Source organism: Leptopilina heterotoma, unplaced genomic scaffold, assembly GCF_015476425.1.
Source record: "Leptopilina heterotoma isolate Lh14 unplaced genomic scaffold, ASM1547642v1 Lhet_51, whole genome shotgun sequence".
NCBI lineage: Eukaryota > Metazoa > Arthropoda > Insecta > Hymenoptera > Figitidae > Leptopilina > Leptopilina heterotoma.
In genome coordinates this window covers 2,575,017-2,591,465 of record NW_025111110.1, presented here as the reverse complement: position 1 = coordinate 2,591,465, position 16,449 = coordinate 2,575,017, and the positions used below count along the sequence as shown (strand labels likewise).

Genomic DNA, 16,449 nt, shown 5'->3' with positions numbered 1-16,449 from the left:
TTACAATATGTAGAATATTTTTAAAAAACTAATTCTTAGAATTGTTTATTCCCTTATTTATTTTTTATAATATCGATTAATAAATTATTATTATTATATTATCACTAGCAAATGTTACGGACGAAACGCAATGTTCGATTTATTATTATTAAGCAAATTACATAATTTTTTATTTTCAAATATCAACTTCAATTTTTGAATAATTTTAGGTTCAAAATTTTAAAAAAATTTCAATTATTAGTTTACTTATTAATTATTATTGTTTATTATTTTCAAAAATTTAAATAAAATTCTTCTCAATAATTCAATTATTTTCATAAATAGTAAAATTCTTCGGAAAAATTCAATTATTTTTATTATTTGTTTATTCAGATTTATTACAATTTTTGAAAATATATTATAAGTACCTTAATAACTTAAAAAAAACATCGACAGTAAGTTGCTGTTATAATTTATTATAAAAAATTGAATTTGTGTAATTAAATAATTAAATTCTCGAAAAGCTTTCGAAACATTATTAAAAATAATTGATGAAATTTAGTTAAAAATGGAAAATAATTTTTTTAGCAAATAGTTTATTTAACAATTAATTTTTTTAATACAGAAAATAATTCTTTTGAAAAATAAAAAATCAAGAGAAGTAGCAAAAATATTGCCGTTCGAACGTTCGAAATTTTAGGAATTTTTTTGATTTAAGTGAATATTTATTTGATAATAGACAAATAGACAATTATTTGAATCAAATAAATTTTTTTTTCCCGTGTCAATAAGTAGAAAATTTTAGAAAAATTTGAATATTTATGCGCATTTTCATTTATTTAAATATTATAATTATTATTATTATTATAGCGTGGACTGTTAAATTTAACAATAATTTCAAATTTAAATTTAATTCAATATTTAATTTTGTCTTTTAAAAATATCTCAGCTACGTTCGAAATTATTTATGTAATAACTGTTCACTGTATAGACGCATATATGTATAAGTATTCGCTTTCTATTCCCTTGGTCAAAAGTCCAACTAAATACACAGTATATTATATATTTCTAAAATAGTTATAATATATATATGTTTAACTGTTAAGAGTTTTTGATGGAAAATTTAGTGTCCCATGGGATTGAGAAGGTCTGATACTTATCTATACATATATAGAGGGAATTGTGATATTTCGGAATAAGTATACAATATATATATATACCTATTGAGGAAAATCGTAATGGATGTGTCGTTTTCACAATATAGATAAGAACTACTTTGAGATATGTCTCTAAAAACACACTGTGGAAAATGTCATTTTTGAACTTTCAGAAAAGTCTATAAAGCTTTTTTATTAGTTGAACTTTTAGGTATGATTTCTTTTTTTTTTTTTAATATACAAAAGTTGAATGAATTTTTCAACTAAAAAACAATTTTAAACTATTTGTATGGAAATTTTATTGCTTGAGAAAATAGTTTGAAAATAGTATAGAATTTTTTTTTGCGTTTTATTGCAAAAGGAGAATTTTTTTTAGTCTTTTAGGCAAATTGCGTAAAAATGCAAAATTTAGATGTACTTTCTTTTTTAAATGTATGTATTTATTAGTAATTTTTGTTTATTTATTCATATACATTATTTATTTATTACAAAATGAAGGGAATTATGGTTTCAAATATTATTTATTTAACTAATATTTTCATTGATATTATTTATTGTTAATTATTGTTCGTCCCCAATTTTTTCATAGTTTTAAATTTATTTTCAATTCCTTTGTTATAATTTTTCTTTTTTTTTAATATTTTATTTTCATTATTAAAAATATATTTGATAACATTTTATTTAAATATTTATTTCGAGAAACTTTGTGAATTATTATTGTTATTATTATTATTATTTTATATCACAAATATTTACATGATCCGACGTTTATATTTATTCATTTTTTATTTATGTTTACTCACTCTATTGATTTATAGTATTTTCTATATTATTAGAATAGGAACTTATTTTTATCTTTTCAAATAATTTTTGAAAATTTGAATTTTAAAATACAGTTTATAAAATTGTATATTTAAATAATTTATTTCAATATTTAGGTATTTCGAGCAATTTTGAAAAAGGGAAATTAAAAAATTTTCCTATATTTCAATTTTTTAAATGCATAGTTATTATAAAGTATTGAATGTTTCTTTATTTTGGTCAATTTTTGAAAATTAAATTTTAAGAATAAAATTTATAAACTTATATTCAGTTAATTTATTTCAATATTTATTTCGAGCAATTTTGAGAGTTGGAATAATTAAAAAAATGTTGTTTATACTTTTGTTTTTTGTTTTCTTTAGATAGATTGTATATTATATTATTATGTTATAATTATTTTTATTTTATAATTAATTCAAAATTGTAATGACAAATAGAAATCATCAGAATTTTTTTCACTTTTTTTCATTAAAAAACTAAAATTTTGTTAAATTGAATGCTTTGTCAAATTGAAATTATGCAGATTTTTGTTTTTTACTTCTAAACAAAATTAGAAAATTGTTAAACAATTGTGATTAAGAAATAGAAAATTTATTTATTTTGAATTATTTTCGTTTATGAATCACAATTTTTTTTATCAAAATTATTATTTTGTTTTAGGAAAAAAAGAAAAATATTTGCACAATTTCTATTTTTAATCTTATTTTTGGAACAGGATTTTCCACAGGAATTAAGACATTCAAAAATTTCAAATTCAAACCTTTTTTTAATTAAACAACTTATAAAAGTATTTGTTATAATTTCTTCATGTTTTTCTAATAATTAAAGATGACCGGGAGGTAAAATAATTATTTTATATTATAAGAATATTGTTACTGTAACTTCATCAAAATTATTTTCATCATTTTAATTAAATTATTATTTTCTAGAATTTTAAATTATTTTTTATGAAAATAATAATTGAATTCCTTAAAAAAAATTTATTATTTATGAAAACAATTGAATTCCTGTGAAATTTTTATTATTTATGAAAATAATTTAATATTTCTATACAATTTTATTAAACATTTTTTAAAATAATTGAATTCTTTTTGGGAAATTTTATTGAAATAGTAGATATTAAAAATTATTGAAATTAGAAAAATGCATTTTATTTTTGAAAATAATTGAAATTAGGACAAGAATTTTTTTGGCATTTATTAATATAATTGAATTTTAGAGAAGAATTTTGTTATTTATAAAGATAATTGGGATTTTTACGAGAATTTTTTTCAAATTTTGAACATAGTTGAATTTTTTTTTTTTTTAAATAATTGAATTTTTGCAATTATTTGTAATTTCTCCAAAATTGAATTTTTTTAGTGTTTTCAACAAAAATTTAATTTAGAAAATTTTTCAATAAAATTCTACTATTTTAAAATTGATAATTTTATTTAATAAAAGGCAGCAAGAAGTTAGCCGCGCGAACTGTTGCTGTTTAATAATTAATTAAAAATAAAATAAATTCACTAAAAATTAGTAAATATTTAGATTTAGAGAGATGGTTGATAAAATATTAATTTTGCGAGGAATTCGATTAAAAAAAATTTAGTTTATAAAATTAATATTGAATTAAATTGTCAATTTTTAATTGTAAACTTTTTTTTCAACATTTTCTTCTTTACAAATTTTTAAATTAAACATCTAAGTCTAAATAGACGATATTTTCCCGCTTTAAAAATAATTTTTTCACACAATCTTACATTAGGATAATTCACGAACATTTGTTTTTCAAGACTAAAAAAAAAGAGAATTGTGCATATATTTGCAAAAATCTCAGTTCCTAATCTTTCTCGAGATGTTTCGTCTGTGTATATTATGATGTTTCTCCAAGGTATCTTTAATGTATGACGGCTTTGTGAGTCATGTTGCAAGTCAACTGAGCTTCTTGTACTGCTCTTAGCTTACTCTTCATTTTTTTCCGTTACTTTTTTTTTCTCTCATTTTTCTTTTAATTTCTTTTTTCTACATTTTGACGAGAATTATATTGTGTTGATGTGATAAATCTGCTGCGAGACCACAAAAATTTTCCATATGCGTATATCTTTAATATTTGCAGGGGTATATTTGAGAGAGGATTTTTTTTCCGCGAGAGCTAAAATTAAAAAACGTTTCTAGTTTTTTGGAAAAAAAATTTTTACGTTCTTTTTTCATCTTTGTAGTAAAATTTTATACAGAGTTTTATATTTGTCTTTTGTGTATCAGTGTCAAAAATATAATAAAAAATGAAAAGAGCGACTTGTTTTTAGATGCACGACATCAGAGTTCGTGGTCTCTCGTAAAATCTCTCGACACTATTGCGGTGAATTGTCAATATTGCGGAAAAATGTGCTTTTATATTGAATAAAAAAAAATCGGGAAAAAAGTGGCGCAAACTCTCGCTTGAGAGAGATTAAAATTATATACGTTTTGGTCTTTTTTTTGTTATTGAAATTTATGATTTCTTCTAAAAGTATTTTGCAATATTTATATTTACTATAAATATGGAGTATGTAGTATATTTTCATTTACTATAAATATAGTTTACTATATATCCACATTTATACTATAAGTATACAAATAACTTAAATTTAAATTTTGAATGAATTTAATTAAAAGAACTTAGATTTTTGAAAAATGTTAATAATTTAAATTCTTTTGAAATTAGTTAAAATTTTTAATATGTTAAATTAATTGTTAAAAATAATGTATTTATAGAAGAATGTTAGTTAAAAACACGAAAAAAAATTCAATTTTGTAAAAGTTACAAATGATTGCAGAAATTCAATTATTATCAAAAATAAAAAAATTCTTCGCAAAAATTCAATTATGTTCAAAAATTTTTGAAAATTCTTCTCAAAATTTCAATTATCTATTTAGAAATAATAAAATTCTCCGAAATTCAATTATTTTTAATAATTTAAATGAAATTCTTGTCGAAATTTCAATTATTTTCAAAATCTACTGTTATAATATAATTTTCCAAAAGAATTCAATTATTGAAAATAAATTTTAATAAGTAACATTCTACGCCATCATTTAATTATTTTCATAAATAATAAAAATTTCACAGGAATTCAATTATTTACAAATTTTTTATAAATTTTCTTCCAAAAATTCAATTATTTTCATAAATAATATTTTTTACTGGGATTTAATTATTTTCATAAATAATAAAAATTTCACAAGAATTCAATTATTTACAAATTTTTCATAAATTTTTTTCCAAAAATTCAATTATTTACAAATTTTTTATAAATTCCTTTCCAAAAATTCAATTATTTTCATAAATAATATTTTTTACTGGGATTTAATTATTTTCATAAACAATAAAAATTTCACTAGAATTCAATTATTTACAAATTTTTCATAAATTTTTTTCCAAAAATTCAATTATTTACAAATTTTTTATAAATTTCTTTCAAAAAATTCAATTATTTTCTTAAATAATAAAATTTTTTACAGGGATTCAGTTATTTTCGTAAATAATAAATTTCTTTTTAGGAATTCGATTATTTTCATAAATAATAAAACTCATCGCAGAATTTCAATTATTTTTAATCCAATTTTAATCGAATTCCTCGAAAAATGTAATTATTTTTATAAATTTTATTAAAATTCGTTGAAAGAATTCAAATATTTAAAATTTTGTTGATGAAATTCTTTATGAAAATTGAATTTTAAGAAATATTCAATTATTCAATAAATTATTTATTTTTATATTTAAGAGTAATTTAATTCTCGTAGAATTTTTTATTAAAAATTGATTTAAAAATGGATTTCAGTTGAATTTTGAGATAATAATTGAATATTAACAGTATTTTAGCGAGAATGTTTAGAAAGAATTGAATAAAATTTTAATCAAATTCCTCAAAATATGTAGGTACTTATATTCTTATGAATTTTATTAAAATTCGTTGAAAGAATTCAATTATTTTAAAATTTATTGCTAAAATTCTTTATGAGAATTAAATTTTAAAAAACATTTACTTATTCAATAAATTATTTATTTTTGTATTTAAATAATTGAATTCTAGTAAAATTTTCTAATAAAAATGGATTTAAAAATGAATTTTTGTTAAAATTTTACATAATAATTGAATATTGAAAGCATTATACCTTGAATTTTTAGAAATAATTGAATTTTGAAAAGGTTTCAAATTAAAATCTTTGAAAATCTAAATTTTTCATATTTTTAACTAACAATTCTGTAGAATTAATTTTTTTTGAAAAAAGTTTAATTGAATTTTTTAAAAATTATTTGAAGTTTTTATTTTCTAATTTATATTTATAATTGAAGAATTTCCGAATAATCGAAATTTTTAGTAAAATTGAATTATAAACAATTTGAAAATTCTCAAAGAACTCTTTTAAAAATTGATTTTTAAAGAAGAATTTTAGTTAAAAATTCTAGAAAATAATAATTGATCTGAAATGATGAAAATAATTTTGAAGAAATTACAGTAACAATATTCGTGTAATATAAAATAATTATTTTATCACTCGGTCATCTTTAATCTTGATAAAAAATAAAAACAAACTCGGAGTGCTCAATTTCTTCGAATAATTTTACAATAATTAAAGAAACTCGTAAATGAGTAAAAGAAATTTTTTTTTATATAATAATTTTTATAGTGAATTAGAATATTCTTTAGGGGTCAGGGAAAAAGTCGATATTTTTTCTAGAAAATTTTTTAATAAAATAATAAAATAAAAATTAAAAAAAAATTTTTCTGGAAATCAAGGAAAAGTCAGGAAAAAATAAAATTAATTTTTTGTGACAACTCTGTTACTACAAATATAAATATATAGTTTACTGAATTTGCAGAGTAAATATATTTACTGGGATCATTTAAAATTTTTTCTTTTACTAGGAAAAGGTATTTAATTTTTATAATGTGATATTTACATTGAAGAAAATTCTTTTATGTATAGGAGCTTATAAAAGAAGGAAAAAGTTTTAAAAAAAAAGTTTAAAAAAAAAGAACTTCTTTTCGTGTATTTCAGCACAGCTACTTTCGTTTTTACAAATATATATGTATATAAAAAAAAGAAGTGAGAAAGCAAAGGGAAACTGGAGATTTTCCAGGTCGAGGACGGAATTCAGCGTTAGTTTTACTTTATTCCAGGAGAGAAAACCAGGATAAATCCTCGCTATATAACCTCTCGGAATTTATTTTCGGTTATTTTATTAATTGTTTTTTGTCGCTTTTTAGTTTAATTTTTTAAAATGCTTTTCAATATTTTCCTTTGCAAGCGGTTTGTGGTCGAAAGTTTCGAGAATGATTATATTTTTTTTTTATTGGAACAAAAATATTAAATATATTTTTCATTTTTTTCTACTTTAAAATAATTTTCACTTTAATTTAAAATCGCTGAAGTTAGTGTCGAAAAATATTATTTGGTGTTTTTAGAGATGAAAATGATATACTTAGTTCCACTTTTTTTATTTATTCAGGGAGTTATGGAAAAGTGTTTAGGAAATTTTTGTAATATTCTGGAGTAATTTTTTTTTTAAATTTAGAGTTTTTAGAGATGAAAATGATACTAGTTCCACTTCCTTTATTTACCTAGGATAAGTTATAGAAAAGTGTTTAAGAAATTTTTTTAATCCAAAATCTTTGAATCAATTGTTTGATTCTTTTTGGATTCGTGAAACATTTGTCTAAGATATTTAAGAAAACATATGTGGTATTCTTAAATTCTTCCCATTCTTGAAAATTTGTCACTTTCTTTCTTACACTCAAAACAATATAATTCCTTCTTCTCTGACATCATTTAAAAATTGTTTTGCTCTTTATCTTGTCGCGCGATAAACCTTAGACTTGCATTGGTTGAAGGCCATTTCTGGGTGAAGGTTGACTGATATAATATGTGCTCTTTAACCGCGAGCAAGATGCTTTATTGAAAATTGACGTTAATTACATTTTATATATATATATATATACATTGAAAAATATTTTGATACACGTCATTTGCTTGTTAACGTTTGCTCTTCTTTTTTACACATACAATAATTATAATATTTACGATAAAAAATACATATTTATTTATTCAAATGAAAAATAATTTTTTTGAATTGAATAGAAAAATTAATTGAAGATAGGATAGAATAGAATGTATATAGGAAAAAGAATGTATTTCTGGTATGTAGAGAATTGATAATAGAATACATTGACTGGTTATCATAATATGTACATATAGATTATGTATTGTGTGGTGTGTGGGAGAGTTTAGTTGAGTTTGTTAAATGACAAAGACCTCGTGGATCGATATGTCAACGGGTCACTCTCAACTATCTAGTGAGCGAAAGGGGGTTCATGCACTTACCTGTGTCAAGTGGTCTTGGGGTTGGAAACTTAAAAAACTGGAGCACAAAGAAAAAGAAGAAGAGGAAGAAGAAGAAGAAGGGGGGTAGTTAGAAAGTGCGCTATGTCTATGTACCTACCTTCGTGAGGCTCTATATTTTTCTTTATCCACAACGTCTTTCTTTATCTCTTCCGCTTTTAAGTTTCGTGTTCTATTATTATTCCCTAGTAACTTTCCACTTATTTGTAGACTTTTACAAATGAAAGTGATATTCAATACGAAAGGTCTATGTTTCAACTTTAACTTTAACCCTTGGGTATATATTTTATACCTTCAAATTATTTTCAAATGCTTCTCGTCAAGAATTATTGATGAGTGCTAATTTTATCAATTTTGTTTTTTTTTATATTTTATTGCTGTTTAGTTTATTTTTAAATGCGAATTTTTATTTTATTATTTCTTAATTTTCTTTTTTATTATTGTTGAATTTAATTTTATTAAATTTAATTTATAATTTCAGGGCTCGAGCTACGTCCGTAAATCCCGTAAAAATCCGTAACTTTGATTAAAGTTTGTAAAAATCCGTTTTTTTTTTAAAAAAAGGTCCGTAAAGTCCGTAATTTCATTCAAAAGACGATGAAAAGTTCGTAAATTGTACGATATAATTTGGATAATTTTAGAGAAATTACAAATAATTGCAGAAATTCAATTATTTTCAAAAGTAATAAAATTCTTCCCAGAAATTCAATTATGTTCAAAAGTTTTTAAAAATTCTCATCAAAATTTCAATTATTTTTAGAAATAATTAAATTCTTCTCCGAAATTCAATTATTTAAATTTTTAAAAAAAATTTAATAAAATTCTACATAAACTTTTAATTATTTTCAAAAAATAATAAAAATTTCCCAGGAATTTCATTACTTACAAAGTTTTTTTTATAAATTTTTTCGCAATCATTCAATTATTTTCATAAATAATAAAAAATTTTTGTTTTTCGTAAATAATACTATTCTATTTAGAAATTCAATTATTTTCATAAAGAATAAAAATCATTGCAAAATTTCAATTATTTTGAATACAGTTTTTATCGAATTCCTCGGAAAAATTATTAAAAATTTTATTAAAATTCGGAAAAAGAATTCAGTTATTTAAAAATTTATAGATAAAATTCTTTATGAAAATTGAATTTTAAGAAACATGCAATTATTCAATAAATTGTTATTTTTGTATTTAAATAATTTAATTCTAGTAGAATTTTCTCATAAATATTAATTTAAAAATGGATTTCAGTTAAAATTTTAGATTAGAATTGAATTTTAAAAGCATTAGAGGGTGAGTTTTTTTTAGAAATAATTGAATTTTGAAAAGGTTTTAGATTAAAATCTTTGAAAACTTGAATTTTTCATATTTTTAACTAACAAATGAATTAATTTCTTTGAGAAACTTTAATTGCGGATTTTTTTGAAATTATTTAAAGTTTTTATTTTCTAATATATATTTAATTGAAGAATTTACGAATAATTGAAATTTTGTAAAAAATGGAATTGTAAACAAATGAATTTGAAAATTCTTAAAGAACTTTTTCAAAAATTATTAAAAATAATGGATTTATAGAAGATGTTTAGTTAAAAACACGAAAAAAAATTCAATTTTGTAAAAGTTACAAATTATTGCAAAAATTCAATTATTTTCAAGAGTAATAATATTCTTCGCAAAAATTAAATATTGTTTAAACATTTTAATAAAATTTTTGGGCAATAATTCAATTATTTTGGTAAATAAAATTCTTCCCAACAATTCAATTATTTTTAAAAATTTTAATAAAATTCTTTGCAACTATTCAATTATTTTCATAAATAATAAAATTCAACCCAAGATTTCAATTATTTTTAATACAATTTTACTGAAAATTGATCAAAAAATTTAATTTCACTTTCTCGGAAAAATTAATTATTTAAAAAAATGTTTTTTTAAAATTCTTTGGAAGAATTAAATTATTTACAAAAATATTATAGGATTTTTCACAGGAATTCAATTATTTTCAACTGTTTTAATAAAATTGTTTGAAAAAAATAAATTATTTTAAATGCAATTTTAATTAAATTTTACTAAAATTCTTCTCAAGAATTCAATTATTTACATAAATAATTCTTCTCAAGAATTCAATTATTTACATAAATAATTCTTTGCAAAATTCAATTATTTTCATAAATAACAATATTCATCACGAGAATTCAATTATTTTCGTAAATAATAAAATGCTTCTTAGAAATTCAATTATTTTAAAAAAAAATTGAATAAAATGCCACACATTCAATTATTCTCAAAAATTTTAATAGAATTCTTTGTAAAATTTAATTATTTTTAAAAACTTTTCGAATTTCAGTTAAAAATTCTAGAAAATAATTGAATTGAAATCTTGAAAATAATTTTGGATAATAAATTACAGTATAGCAATTCTTAAAAATTATTGAATTTCAAAAGATTTGAAATTTGAACATTTTTATATAATCTTAATTTATATGGAAAAATTTTAATAATGATTAGATATTTATTTAATGAAAAAATTAAATTAAAATAAATTATTAATTTAATTAAAAATTACATATAACAAAATTATTGTTATTCATTTGAACATTTAGAACATAATAGGAACATTAGAAAAATAAATTTTTATTTTATGAATAGATTAATTGTTTAAAGTGATTTTATTAATAAAAAGAAATTAGACATTGCGCAGGGAGATTGGAATGATAGCCAAGTTCGTAAATAATGGAAAAAAAAATTTGTGTCGACCATTCAGTTACATTAATGTTGCAATTCTCAATAAGAATTCCGGAAACAAATAACTGGAAAATTGCCAAAGATGTCACTTTTTTTTATCTTTTTATGGACCTACATATCTTTAACAATATATATATATAACTGCCAAGAATCTGAAAATTTATCTTCAAATTTTTGAACATCAATTTTATCGGCAAACTCCTTTCCTCGCGAAACGTAAACAATTGCTTCTGAATTTTATGGATGAAAATTAATTTTTTTCTTACTTATATCAAATTTTTAATTCCATTTTTTTTAAATAAAAGAATACCTATTTTTTAATAGAATTTTTTTTTAATAGAAGAATTTGTTTTTTGAAGATAGAAATTTTTTTTTAGAATAGAAATAGTAATTTTTATTTGGATAGAGGAATTTTATTGGTTAGAGGAATTTTATTTTTTGATAGAGGAATCTTTTTCGGACAGATAAATTTGTTTTTTAGATAGAGGGATTTTTTGCGGATAGAATTTTTTTTTTTAAATAGAGGAATTTTTTCTTGAATAGAAAAATTTTTTTGTATAGAAAATTATTTTTTTGGGATAATAGAAGAATATTTTTTTTATCGGTTGTTATTGCAGACGAAAAATTTGATATATAAGATTCTTCTTTTCTTCAACCTTTCAACCTCTCTATAAGTTCGCTGAACTGTTCTTTCTTCGATTTTGGAATGAATCCAAACACACTCCACATAATGTGCAATTTCTTTCTTTTTTCTCATTTTTTTTTTCGTGTACACACTTCTTTGGTCTCACGCTGAGAATTTCTTTATAATTCGTAATGTAGATGAATTGCACGTGTTCATAAATTCACTTTCCATTTTAATTAAAAATTGATAAGAGTCTACAAGAAATTGATTATTATGTTTCTATTTGCCAATGGATATTAATTAAATAATATAAAATCATGTTGTAAGATTCATTAAAAAATTATTTTGTACGCAATATGATTATAATTAATTTTTTATTGAAATTAATTATTAATAAATTATTTATAATTTATAATTATTATATTATTATATTTTTATATTATTATTATTATTATTATTATTATTATTATTATTATTATTTTATTACTTTATTATTTTATTATTTGTAAATTATCATTAATAGCGACTGAATTTTATTTTTTATTATACTTATGGGCAATAATCATTTTTCTATAAAATTACCTAATAAAATTATAATAATAATTTTTATATAAAATGGTATAATTGCTTTTTAATGCAAAATATTTCGCAATTTTTTTCCTCTTTTTTTCGGAGGTTCTTATTCGTAGATAAGTAGAATTCTTCTTTTTGAAAAGATCTATTTTGCATTGAATACATTCCTCAATGAAACGAGAGTTAAAAAAGGTAAAAGTTTGTGAACTCTTTGAAATTTTCAATTTAGAAATATTCTGGATCGGATGTATAAAAGGCATTCACTTATATATATATACTTTTAATAAATTTTTACACATTCATGAATTTTTAAAACACAATAGATCTGCGTAGATATTTTTAATATAAGCGAAAAATTATTATATTATTATTATTATTATTATTATTATTATTATTATTATTATTTGTAAATAAAAATTTGGAAATGAAACTAAATATAAAACTTATTATTTAAAAAAAAAATAATAAGAATAATTAGTAATAATTATTATTATTATTACCTTTTTGTAATTTATTGTTACTATTTTTCACTGTTTTTTAAATTTTCACTACATTTTAGTAAAAAATAATTTTCATAAACTTAATCATTCGCGCAAATAGCATTTATTTTCAATTAGAAAGAAAAATCGTATCGATTTACAGCAGTGATCTGATAACAAAACTGAAAAAATACCATATACCTACATTTTCTCTGCATATATTTTAGAAAAAGAAAAATAAAAGCAAACATTTTCTATTTTTCAAGTTTTCTAGGATATTTACAGTCTATTCAAATTTAGCTGGAAACTCGTAATAAATTTTAAGAAATAGGTGCAAATTATGTCACTTTTTTTTCATTTATAATAATGATGATATTTACCTATTCATCTGTTTATTCTTTTAATTAATTTTTTTATTTATTTTAAAATATGTAAATCAATAGAAATTGAAAAAAAAGTTTCGAGTATTTGTAGAGTATAAATTTTTATATATGTATATTAATAATAATAATGTCAAAATACAATAATAAATTTAATTATAATAGAATCTTAATTATAAATAGTATAATTTTTACTATAAAAAAAAAGTTCCAGGTAAATTTTTTCCCTTATATTTTATTAAAATCTATAATTTTTATTATTACAATATATTTATTTATTTACAAAACGGGTCATTTAATTAATAGTTTTGTTTTTAATTTTCAAATATTTTTGAAAGTGAAAAAAACAATTGATTTTTGCATAAATTTGAAAGTACTTTTTCGCTATTTTGACTATAATGAATTGATTGAAAAAGTAATTGAAATATAATTAATAAAAAAAATATTTAAAAATAATAATATTCGTTTTTTGAACTAATTTTGAATTTGTTTTTCGCTATTTTGACTATAAATAATGGAGCTTTACGATGAAAAGTGAATGAAATAATTTATGAAAATATTTAAATACAAAAAATAAATAACATATTTACTCGCAGTCTACGTTCCCATGTGACTTTAATATTTTCTTATGCAAATTTACATATGAACGACGTTTTTTTCTAACTGCTAGTCTCTTGCATCAAGAAGTTAATAAATACTCCTGCAATCTAGTTTACATATTTTTCTCTAGATCCATGCGTACTATACAATCTCTATATGGAATGCAATTTATAAAAAAAAATATATAATTTTTAATTTAATTCCATCCTGAGAATAGAATTTTTAAATAAATTTGTAAATATAGTCATTTTTTTCAATTGTCTGTAATAAATATAGTTTATTGCTATTATATTTTACTAATTGAAATTGATTACATATAACAAAAAATTCACTAATCTAAAATCTAAAAATATTTTATTTATAAACTAAATTGATTTTTTTATTTTCCTTATAATTAATTTATAATTTATCTACTTAGTAAATAATTGAAATAAATAAAATAATTATAATAAAAGTTAATAATAATAATAATAATAATAATAATAATAATAATAATAATAATAATAATAATAATAATTATTATTATTATTATTATTATTATTATTATTATTATTATTATTATTATTATTATTATTATTATTATTATTATTATTATTATTATTATTATTATTATCAATTAATAATTAAAAATGTTATATATATAATTAAATAATACTTAATAAATTAAATAAATAGAATATAGTTTCAATTAAAAAATAAATTTACATTATTTATAATATTCTAATTTGTTGACTTATTACGTAATTTTCGTGATGCATAAAATATTGTGTTATTTAACATTATTAATAATTGTTTTCTTCTTGTGTTAACAATCACCTTTTGCTTTTCTTTTCTCATATTGTTTTAAAATATAAAAGTATAATTTATCTCTGAGAAAAAAAAGATGAATGAGAGTTTCGTGAGAATTGATAGTTTAGAGTCACTTCTTAATGAAGAGAAAATTATATCGGAAAATCTCCTGCTAAGAAAATGGAAATATTTATCTCTAAAGCTATAATGCGCATGTGCTATTATATGACTCTCTATATTAACATCATTATAATTCATTATGTAATTCATAAACAACTATTATTGTTAGGGTATATACAAAATCACGTGCTTCTTAAAATTATATGAACGAAATCTTTTTTTTACATCTCATTTCTATTTTACTTTTGAATAATTTTAAATATGTAATATAATTTTATAATTTATTTGAAAACTTAATTTAAAAATTAATTAATAAAATGTTTAAAAAATGTTTAAAAAGTTAATTTAAAAAATGTTTAAAAAATTAATTAAAAAAATGTTTAAAAAATGAATTAAAAATATGAATTAAAAAAATTAATATAAAAAATTAATTTAAGAAATTAATGTTAAAAATTAATTTAAAAAATTAATGTTAAAAATTAATTTAAAAAATTAAAAGATTAAAACTTTGAAAATATTTATAAAACAAAAATGTAAACAGAAGAATGTAAAATTGATTTTTTTATACATTGCACGCAGTTTATTTTTACTAAAATAAATAAATAGTTTGCAAGTTATATTTATTTTCTAAACTATATGTAAACTTTATGAAACTTTTCTTTAATATTTTTATAAAGAGATTTATTTCAACATAATTTATTTCTATTTTTTACTTTTGCTTTGAAAAATAAAAATCGAATAGAGAAAAAGTTTTTTTGAATTCAAAAAGAGATTTTTTCAGTTATTTTTGATAAATTTTTTTCTGTTCATATTTAATTACACTAATAGTGCATTTTAAATTTATTTATTAATCATGTCCCCAAAATTATTATTATTCGAATGAATGAAATTTATTATGTTCCTTCAATTTTATTTTATTAATTTTTTTTCAATTTTTAAATGAACGATAATATTTTTATTCCTTTTTTTATAAAAAATTCCTTTTTGCTTCCTCATAAAGGAAGCCTTATAGTGATGTCGATTTCCGAATTTTTTAGAACCAATTATTTTTACAAATTTTCAAGTGTAGTATATATAATTCGTCGAGAGGAACAAATGTCCGGATGTATGTGTGTATGTGTGTGTGTGTATGTCACCGATTCTTGTGGAAAAATTTTCTCTTACACGTCTTGATGGATTTTGATAAAATTTTGTAGGTGTATTATGATCATGAATACCAAAAATCAGACAGAAGGATTTTCAAAAATATCTAAAAAAAAAATTTTTTTCAACAATTTTTTAATTTTTGAAAAAATTAATTTTTGGATTTTTTGAAATAACTTTTTTCTATATTAAAATTTTTATTAATTCTTGTCAAAATTGCATTCCTGACATAAAAACGAATCGATTCATGTATATAAAGTATATATTTTATCAAAATTTATAGAATTAATAAATATTTTAATTTTTCACAAAAAATTGAAATTTTTATTTTTTGACATTTTATCATAACACTTTAAAATAATTATTCTAAAATAAAAAATTAAACAATTGGTATATATTATTATATTGAGGAAGCTTAATGATCATGAAATGAACAACTTGTTTTTAAATTTGATTGCAAATTTTTTTATCTTATTAAAAAATTAACTTTTAATTACAAAATATTCAGTAAACTTTTTTTTCTATTTCAGTTTAGTAATTATTGAAACAAAAAAATATTTCTCTCATTTGTACGTTTAATACTTTAGAGAAATAATTTAATTTTTTTTCGAATTCAAATAATAATATTGTGTAACGTAAGAAAAAATTTTTTTTCTAAAGTTGCAAATTAT

The 16,449-nt window shown here is 19.4% G+C and overlaps 1 protein-coding gene across 7 annotated transcripts in view; it reads left to right on the top strand.

Moving 5' to 3' along the window:
• LOC122507679 (kinesin-like protein KIF13B) overlaps positions 1-16,449 on the top strand; it is an 80,136-nt gene that overhangs the window by 12,066 nt on the left and 51,621 nt on the right. The window lies entirely within an intron of this gene.